Consider the following 11,004-nt stretch of genomic DNA (forward strand, 5'->3'; position numbering starts at 1 on the left):
AGAGAGAGCACTTCGGCCCAAAAAGAGCAAGTGAATTCCTTGAGAAAACCCAAGAAAATAAAGCCTAGCTATGAGGAGAATTCGGCACAGCAAGGAAGGCCCATTTTTAGCCCAAATAACAGCCTAGAGTGTAGCCCACATGAGCTCAAAAGCAAGCTAAGTTGTAGCCCAAATAGCAGCCCAAAGGGAGCTAGGGGCGGCAACTTCTAGGAGTTTCTTGAAGAGAAGGAGGGAGCACTCTAGAAGGTTCATGAGGGGTGTAATACACCCCATTCTAGAGGCTTCAAGAAGGGGCAAGAGCCCCCTTGAAAAACTATATAAGGAGGCCTCTCCCACTCTTAGAGGTTCGGCCACCTTGAGAGAAGAGAAGAGAAGAAGGCTAGGCGCAAGGAAGAAGAAGAAGAAGGGCTGAAGGAAGTTCAAGACAAGCAAGCTAGAAGAAGAAGGTGAGTTCGAATTGAGGGTTTGTGATTCAAAGATCTTTTGTAATAAATCATTTGTAGTTTCATTCTCTTTTGATTTGAATTCAGTTTCTTAGTTATATTTTCTTTCTTCTTTCTCCTTGTTTCCATTCTTCCTTGATGTATTCAGCTTGTAAAATTTCAGTTCAGCAATCTAAATCTTTTTTATTCATTTAAATGGTCATGAATTATACTTGAAGTTTCTTGAATAAGGGTGTTATTGTAGAGTAATTCGGCCAACTAACCTTCAAAACTCAGATCTGAATTCTCAGATCTGAGATTGCAAGATCTGAATTGCTTGAAAGAGAATTCAGATCTGCAATTTTCAGATTGGGCGAATTAATCTACAGCTTGGAATTCCTAGAGTGCTTGAGAGAGATTCTAGGAATTCAGATCTACTATTCAAGAACTGAATTGAGTGCAAGGTTAGAGATAACTTGCACAATTCAGTTGGTGATCAATTCAGATTTGAATTGATGCCTTAGAAGTGTTTGAAGAAATGCATGCATGGGGATTAGATTCTTGCTAGAGATAGAAGAACCGTCACTCATGCATAGGATGAACATGCGCTTGAGAGAGGCTGTTCATGACCTTGGGGTTTCACCAAACCAAGGCTCAATCATGATTCATTCAAATGATCCAAATTGATAGATTGCTGAATTCTGAGATTGACATTTACTGCTTACTCTTCTAACCTGAATTGAAGGCAATTGGGCCAATGATTTAGATAGATTTTAATTTAGGATTTCTTAGCTTTCATTAGAGTTTTGATTTATTTGTTGATCAGATAAGAAATGTTCAATTTAGTATTGGTAATTGTTTCCTAAATCCTCGTGGGAACGATACTTCACTCACTACTTTATTACTTGAACGGCTAGTGCACTTGCTAGTGTCACAATGAGCCACACATCAGTGATCAAAGTTCACTTTGCATCATTTAACCTCTCCATCAAAGTTCACTTTATAGGCAATGATCACACAACAAAGCTCAGGTTGACGGAATTGTTTCGAGACATACCATGTCCATCGCTCATTGGCAATGCAAATTTCATTTTGCATTGGTGCAAATGCATGGGATTTCAAATAGAATGAATGTAGTTTTCATTTGCTTCATATTTGACTTTATCCTACTAGTGATTAAGCAGATGTGTTGCATGTGAGAAATTTTTCTTTATATTAATTACTTGAATTTTAGATATATCATAGTTAAGATAGAAATTGTAAATTAAAAAAGGTAACAATATGATTAAAAATAAACTTAAATATTTATTATTGAATTATGACATTACGTGTTTTTTTTAAGTTGGATCATTGACCCACCATCTAGATAAGAAATAGCATTACTTTTGGATTAGTTTTAAATTAGGGAAATTATAGTCGAAGCCGGATGTACATTTAAAATTTGCTTACAAGCTGGTTCATAAACCAACAAAACTCTAACAAACGGCTCTACATTTCAAGTTATAAAAACCCTTGCCATGTCATCGAAGGGTTATGTGGCTATTGCCAACATGGGACTCTTAATCCATATTGGACACAATAAAAAGCTTATACTAAAGTTGCCCTCTAATGTTGTGTGATTGGAAAATAAAAAAAGGGTTTTTAGTTTTTCTCTCTCTCTCAATCTCCCTCACACTCTTTCACTCACAGTCATCTTTATCTGCTCAACGATTATGTGATTTGAAAATAAATAAAAACGGTTTTTGGTTTCTGTATTTATGTTCTCTATATCAATTTCTCTCATTCTCTCTCTCTACCAATTGTTCTCCCTCAATCTCTCCCATTCTCTTTCTCAATTGATTTCTCCTTCTCCCTTAATTTCTATCATTCTCCATCTCCCTCTCTCATTTTTTTATTTCCTTATTTTCTTATACTCTTATATGGTATTAATCAGATCATATAAAATAACATGAGACCAACTTGGTATGGTTCAAAATTTATTATACCAAACTAATAAAATTCATAAGAAACTCTTGGCTATGAAATTTACACCAACTGGAGAACAATAGCAATTAAGGGATAAGGAGATTTTGATCGAGAGGGAGAGTGAGGGGGAAGAATGAGAAAAATTGAGGGAGAACAATAGAGAGAGAGAGAGAGAAAGAGAGAGATTTTGATTTGGCTATAGACTGAAGCAGAGAGAGTGGGAGAGACATAGGGAGTAGGAGGTCGAGAGATGACTGTAAAAGTGAGAGAAGGGAGGGAGATCGAGAGACAGAGGGAGTGGGAGAGAAACTGAAAACCTATTTTAGATGTAGGTTTTCTACTGTGTCTAACATGGAATAAGAGTCCCATGTTGGCAATAGCCACATAAGCCTTTGATGACATGGTGGGGGATTTTATTATTTGAAATGTAGAGCCGGATTTCAGAGTTTGGTTGGTTTCTGGATTAACATGCAACCTAATTTTAAGTGTACAACCATCTTTGACTATAATTTTCCCTTTAAATATATATTTCATTTACATTATATAAAATATTTTTACTTATCACACTTAACTTTTGTTTGTCTATGGTTTCATTTTACTCAAACCACTAACCCACCATCTAAAATAAAATTTGTTTGATTTCTAGGTTGACATTAAACTTTGCATTACATTTCTATCATTGATAAAATTATTTCTTATGTATAAAACTTATTTTTGTTCAATATAATGAATGTACAATATTAGATATGTACCCAATATTTTATTTATTTTTAAATATATAACATTAGATATGTGCCCAAAATTTTCTCTTATCTTTTTCTTTTTTGTGATTCTTTATATTTTCTATTATGAAAAATTTTATTATTTGATTCTAACATCATTTAATTTCTAGGTAAATTTTGAAATTGGCTTTCCATTTTCATCATTAATAAAAACACTTCTTACGTTTCATAGTTATTTATTTATTTTTTATTATTTAATTATGACATTATTTATTAATCCATTTGACCCCAAATGGTCAAATTGCTTGCCCAACACCAAGAGGGAAGAAAATGGTTTTGTTTTCAAATTACTTTTCAAAATATTTATTTTTATACTATTAAAATTAATATTGTGGATTTAGTTACAAGAATTTAATAATGAGAAAAGTATATTTTAAATATAGGATTTAATGAGAGAGAATAGGAAAATATTTTTATTTCCAATTGGTTTAAAATTTTATATTCCATTTTCTTCATTAATAAAAACATTTCTTATTTAACATACTTATTATTGTTTAATATATATGTTAAAAATGTTCCCAATTTTTTAATTTCTATTTTTTTTCATTTTATTATTTAATCGTGGCAACATGGATTAACCCATTTGACCTAAAATGATTTAATTTCTTACCACCTCTTAGATGAAAACACTATTTTTGCTAGGTAGATTTTAAAGGTATAAGCATTTATGTTATTGGAATTATCAATTTATTAAGTATGGATTTAAATAATAGAACTTAATGATGAGAAGAAATAAAAATGACTTAAATATATGATTCAATGAACATGAATGCAAGTTAATAACTTAAATGTTGGATTTAATGGGAGGGGATTGAATGCATTGAATATCTTTAAATTACCTCTTTTAACTCATTTAATATCAAGAACCAATTACCCTATTTGCCCTTATTTTTTATCATTAAATTTAAATATGGAGGGGTAAATATTGTCCTTAGAAAATTCCAGAAATATTCTTGAGGCCATTCATACTTTTTTAAGTAGTATATTTTGTTTATGAGAAATAAAATGATGGGGCCTTGCTATATATGAAATTAAGTAGAAATAGGAGGATTGTTATTAGTTTGGGAGAGAGATAGGAAACAAGATGATATGGTCCTCACCTTATAAGAGAAATTTGAGGTAGGAGGTGTTAGTTATAGTTGAAATAAAGAGGAAACAAGAGAGAAACATGATTTTTCTAGGACATGGAAAAGAGCCTTAAGCCAAACGAGCTCACTCCAAACAGTTGACATGGCACGATATTCAGTTCCAATATATGACTTTGAGACCATCTACTAATTCTTGCACTTCCAAAAAATAAAAAATAAAAGAATCACCTAAGAAAACACCATCCAATGGTGGTATGTCTATTGCTAGGGCAACTAGTCCAATCAACATTAGCATAAATAGTTAACTAGGGGGATGAGGAGGATGAGAATAAGAGGCAATGTTCATATAACATATCTAATATTTCAGAGAAATGTTAAGAAATGAAGTTGACAAAGGAACATATACAAATGCATTGATTATTTGTACGTAATAGGATATATCTAGTGGTCATGGTAAGGTAGATCAAACTACCAACAAGTTGATGATATTAGGTGGCATCAAGAAGAAGTTGTCCATCATCCTTATTGAGCTTTAAGTTGAGTTGTAATGGGTTGTCAACCTACCTCAAATCAAAGAAACTAGTGTTAGCACCTGATTTTTGCTCAATCGCCTGAACGCCAATTCACCCCAAATTCCCAACCAAGCGCTTATAATCATTCTAAAACACCTAAAACTCCAATAAACCTGAATTTCAACCTAAAATCCATCAAATCCACCATTACATATACTTGATACCAATCCAATAACGCTGATTAACCCCTTCCTACACCTTGATCCTCAAATCAAACACCACTGTCAAACTCAGGATCTTCCAAAATATCTACCCAACAAATCTCAATTAAAAAATCCTTTGTTTACCCTTTCATCAAATGAAAATTCCATTTTGACCCCTTTCATTGCCTTAAAACATGCATAACCTAGATCCCCTTAATCCAAACACATTAGAGCCAATCAGACCGAATGATCAAGCCCTAGGCACACCAAAACACCTGCCCATAAAGTTTCAGCCCAAGATTCTCCTGCTTACCCCTCCATCAAACCAAGATTTCATTCTAATTCCTCACGTTGAGCCAAATTCCTACGATCTTGATCCCCCTTGAACCAATCAGACATATTACCACCAGATCCAGGACACCCTAAAATACCCACCTATAAAGTTTCAACCCAAAATATGTTTGCTTGCCCCATCATCGCACCAAGATTTTATTTTGAAGCCTAGATTGGTAGAACCACTACCCTTCTAGATTTGCTTGATCCAGTTGGGCCAATCTAACCCTATCAATCAACTCAAAATAATCAAAAACCCTACCCTTTGAAATTTCAGCCCAAAATACATTTATTTGTCTCTTAATCTTACCAATATCTCATTTCAAGCCTTAGATTGATCAAATCACTACCCTTCTAAATATGCCGGATCCAGGCCAATTAGGCCAATCTAAGCCTTACAACCAACCTAGAATGCTCAAAAACCCAACCTTGCCAAATTTCAACCAAAAATACCCCTATTTTTTGTTTATCAAAAAAGATTTCATTTGGATAAATCTCTTTAACGCGTACATGCAAAACCATTATGCGCTTAGCTTAACCCTCTACTTTTTACCCAAAAATCCCAGCAATCTATTAAGAACCACAATTTAACGGTAAATATTTCAAAATTACTAAAATTCCCCCAAAGTTCCCCAAAATTACTGAATTGTCATTAACCCTACTTATAAATATAATGTAAGGTTCTCCGTTGGAGGGAGAGATGCCGAATTCGATGGGGCTATTCATCTTCTTCGTCGGAACCGAACCAGAGTGGCGGTAGCCCTCCACCTCCGACCTTTATCCTCTTCATCTCTCTATCACCTCCTTTCTTTCTCTCTATCTTCTTCCCCTCCTTGTTCTTCTTCTTCTTCTTTCTCTTGCTCTTTTCATTTTCCCTGGCCGGCAACACCTTCAGCTCGTCTTCGACCTCTAAAATTGAACCAATCATGGAGAAAACCTTACAGCGGTGAAATCCTTATTGTTCTTCACTAAATTTTCTGGCGATTTCTCACCATTTTCTCATATCATAATGTCCTCCATCATCCACACTGTTCGTTTTTAGCTTTTCGGCTCCCTAACTCACCACTCCTCTATTTTGTTCACCGGCCGAGGAGAGAGGGCGATACCAGCGGTGTTAAGCAGAGAGTTTGCAGCAACGATCATCTTCTCTGCATCTTCCATCAACCTCTCTGCGTTCGTTCATCTTCATCCCATCAGAATAGAGTTGGCAGTAGCTGTGGTTGCTCGAGTTCCAGTCATTAACCAGCCAGTATAGATAACATTTGAACGCCGACTCTTGCCTCCATAAATATCCCCGACCGCAAATCCCCGAGGATCTCCTCTCTTCGACTGCCAACTATCAGAAATTGCAGCAGACGTAATTTTCCTCTACCCATCGGTTTTTCTTAGGCCATACATTGCAATAAGTTCTCCCTCATTAGTCTCTTTCTTCTTCATTTTATTTTCATAAGTTCATTTGTATACTTGCTGCAACCGGAATCTGGCCGAGAATTGAAGTTATGCTGAACCAGCTCCTGTAATCTCCCGTTGCCTATTCAGATCTTTCATAGCTTTTCCGCTTGTTGTGAGTGGATTGGTTTTCGAAAGGATATCTACTTAGTCACTTTTAGGAAAGAAGATCAGTCGGTTAAGTGTTGTTTGTTACCATTCGTCTCTGATAATGCTGTCGATTATGCATACAGATGTGAGTTTGTCTCATCGAATTTTCTTTTTCTGTTTCATTGAATATTAAGTCCTGATTAAAAAAGAAAGATGACAAGTTGCAGATTATATTGTGTCCTTTGTTATTTACTTCGTTATAGAAGTTTGTGATATCGGTTGTATTTAGAATCTGTTCGGATGTGGGTTTCACAACTTTCTGTAAGTTGGTGGTATCAGTAAACACAGTGTTTTGTGGAGGTTTCAACACAATAGAATAGGTGTGCTTAAATCGAGAAGGCTGCTGGATTTAGCCCCACTGAACTTTGAGGAGGGATCCTGGACCTTCTTGTTGCTCTGTTGTAGAATGGGGACTGTCAGCGAGGAGCTGGTTGTAATAACCCTACATAAAAAATAATAACAACCGATGGGAAATAAAAAGAAGGAAAAGTAAAATGAGAGAAGGATGACAGCATGGCAAGGATGCTTCGACTTATCCGCAGATAAGGAGAAAAGCGAATTATTGTTTCTATGTGAGTGAGAGGAGGGAAAGAGCGAGCTGCTGATTTTAGAATAGGAGTAAAAAGAGGGAGATAAATAATTAACCAAATGTAATAAATAAAGGGATTATACTTTTTGGTCCCTAATATCAATAAAAAGGTAACTTAATTTTTTAAAAAATAATATCAATTAAGTGAAAAATACTGTTCATCTTCTACCTCTTACGTTCCATTCATCAGTGCCACCGCCCGCCACCGTCTCCGGCAACGTTGCCGGAGGTGTGCGGAGGCAGAGACAGTGGCGGCGGCGCTGGTGGATGTATGGTTAGGTATGAATGTGTTGTCACTTTGGCCAACTCCGGCCCGGCGGGAAACCTCTCTCTCTCCCTCCACCGACGACTTAAGATAACGGACAAACATGGTCAAGGTAGTTAGTGCAGTTGATCCAACCACAAGGGAAGGAGAAATGGCGGGGAATCATTGGATTCAGATCAATGCCGAGAAACACACTGGTTTAAGTGGAGTCTAACTACTGCTACTTATGAAACCCAGATCATACGTCAGATTTCGTGCAAGCAACACTTCACATCTAACGATTTTTCCGAATTGGATAAAAGTGCGTATCTCAAGATTTCACCAACCTACTACACTTTTCTTCCGAATTTAATTAAGGTGGCCGTTCTCCCATTCGGCATGTGAGGGGAGGGAGAGAATTTGTGAGAATCTTCAGAGAAAGATGGTGAACTTGGTGGCAGCACAGAAGCCATTGTTGCATGGGTTGATGAAGCTCGCAGGGCTTAAGGCCCCATACTGTGGAAATCGAGCCTGGAACTAGCATGAACTTCTGGGTTCTATCAGAAACACTCAATAAGAAAAGTGATGAAGGCGTCAATGATCAGTCGGAGAAGAAGAAGAAGGCGTAGAAGCCTGTTGTGGTTCTAGTGCATGGGTTCAACGCGGAAGGTATTGTAACGTGGCAGTTTCAGGTGGGGGCGTTAACGAGGAAGTACAACGTCTACGTCCCCGACCTTCTGTTCTTCGGTGGATCCATCACCAACAGCAGCGACCGTTCCCCAACGTTCCAGGCCGAGTGTCTGGTGAAGGGACCAAAGAAGCTTGGAGTGGAGAGGTGTACGGTGGTCGGGTTCAGCTATGGTGGGATGGTGGCGTTCAAAATAGCGGAGTTGCATCCGCACCTGGTTCAGTCTTTGGTGGTGTCTGGGTCAGTCCTAGCCATGACAGACTCGATAAGTGATTCGACTCTGGAGCGACTCGGCTTCTCCTCTTCCTCGGAGTTATTCCTGCCAGCATCAGTGAAGAGTCTTAAATCCCTTCTCTCCATCGCCGCTTACAAGAAATAATGAAAAGGGTTGGGAGAGAGAGAGAGTAGGATACACAAATGTGGTTATATGAGGAATAGTTAAAAATATAATAGTAAATAGATAATATAAAAAATAACAAAGAAAATAATGAAATAAATAATTAGGAAAATGAAATAAAAAAGGAGAAAATAAAAAAAGGGGATAAAACAATAATGATAATGGAAAAGGATAAACAAAAATAATAAAAATAAACAAAAAAGTACATGTTTTCATTTAATTAAATAATTATGATTGCACTTATTTGGTATCTTATGTGGGCCCCACCTATTAGACCTAGGAGAGGGGAGCCTAACCCCTTCCCTCTCCCATCCAAGTCTATAATTAGTGCATGGCTTTGGAGTCACGATTAGACCAAAATATTTTTGAAAAACATTTTCGGAGGTCCCATCACTTCCATTTCCATAACTAATGGGTGGCGACTCCATTTTAACCCAAATGAGCCATTTTTCGATGCTCACAACTAGCCATCCTAATTAAATCACTAGCATAGATTCCGTTGGTTGATAAAGTATTTCCCCTAACACTTTGAGTAACCTTAAGACTAAGAAAGTAGGTTACTAGACCAAGGTCCTTCATCTCGAAGGATTGACAAAGAAGTTGCTTCAATAGATTGATCCTTTCCAAGTCATCACCGGTAATAACTATGCCATTGACATACACCAGAAGAAGAGTAAAGCCTTGAGGGTGCTTCAAAGTAAAGAGAGAATAATTTGAGGAACTTTTTGAAATCTTTCTTCAATGACAACCCATGAAATCTCTCATACCAAGCTCTTGGAGTTTGTTTAAGTCACTATAAGGACTTCTTAAGTTTGTAGACCAAATTAGGGTCATCATAATATCCCAAAAGAGGCTTCATGTACACTATATCAAAGAGATGTCCATGAAAAAAGACATTCTTTACATCCATTTGGTGAATAACCCATTGCTTAACAACAATGATGACGAGAATAAGTTAATACCTTGTACCCGTAAGCAACAATGCGGGCTTTATATCTATCCAAACTACCATCTAGATTTAGCTTAACTAGGGGTGAAATCGAGCCAAGCCGAGTCGAATAGTACGAGGCTCGAGCTCGAATCGAGACTATTCTACAAGGCTCGAGCTTGGCTCGAGACTGTTCTACAAGGCTCGAGCTCGGTTCGAGCTAGAACCTTGAGCTTGAGCTCGACTCAAGTCAAAAACTCATAAGCTCTAGCTCAATTTTGAAAAAAAAATATTTTATAAAAATAAAAAATATATATATATAATTATTTTTTATTTGATATTAAAAAATAAGAATTATTATATTTTTATTATATATATATATATTATTTTCTATAATTTATATATATTAAAATCAAAATATATATATATATATATATATATATATATATATATATATATATATATATTTAAGCCGGCTAGCGAGCCTCATGAGCCGAGCTCTAGTAGGCTCAAGCTCAGCTCGTTTCATAATTGAGTCGAGTCGAGCTCGAGCAGCTCGTGAAAAGCTCGACTCATTGCCACCCCTAAGCTTAACAAATCATACCCAATGGCTACCAATAGTGGAAGCAACTAGTTCAGAGGAAACAAATTCCCATGTATCATTTCTTAATAGATCTTGGATTCCAAAGTCCATAGCATTTTTCTAATTCTTAACTACTATAGCCTACCCACAAGGCTTTGAGATATCTATAGATGACAAAATAGTAGAAAGGGAGCTATGAGTTGCTAGAAATCCATAGCCGTCAAGAGGACAATAAGCTCTAGAGGAATGGCATAAATGTGTAAGAGTAAGAGGTGAAGGGTCACTTGCATGAGGAGTAAATATAGGTGGAATAAGGTCTATAGATGATGTAGAGGAGGCATAAGTGGTGGTGTGGTTAGATACTTCCTAAGGTAGAGTTGAAGATGCAATATTGGGGACTCAAAAACACCTATAAAGGCAAGATTACACAAAAATAGAGAATGATGGTGCTAGTAATTTAACAATATGTTCAAATAATGATAGTTTCTCAAGAAATGCAACATTTCAAGATATGTAAAGACAACAAAACTTTAGGATCATAGCAAAAAAATCCTTATGTTCTAAACTATAACCATAAAGGCACATATAGCTAATTGAACAATAAACTTAGCATGCTCATGGGGTGGGAGATGCACAAATATACGCAATCAAAGACATGAAGTATAGAATAG

The 11,004-nt window shown here is 36.4% G+C and overlaps 1 pseudogene; it reads left to right on the forward strand.

Annotated features, from left to right (window-relative positions):
- The first annotated feature begins 8,179 nt into the window (after positions 1–8,179).
- Positions 8,180–8,804, forward strand: LOC148879637 (uncharacterized; annotated as a pseudogene).
- The last annotated feature ends 2,200 nt before the right edge of the window (positions 8,805–11,004 follow it).

The sequence above is a fragment of the Nelumbo lutea genome, chromosome 1, assembly GCF_056320005.1.
Source record: "Nelumbo lutea isolate HS-2025 chromosome 1, American lotus-T2T, whole genome shotgun sequence".
NCBI lineage: Eukaryota > Viridiplantae > Streptophyta > Magnoliopsida > Proteales > Nelumbonaceae > Nelumbo > Nelumbo lutea.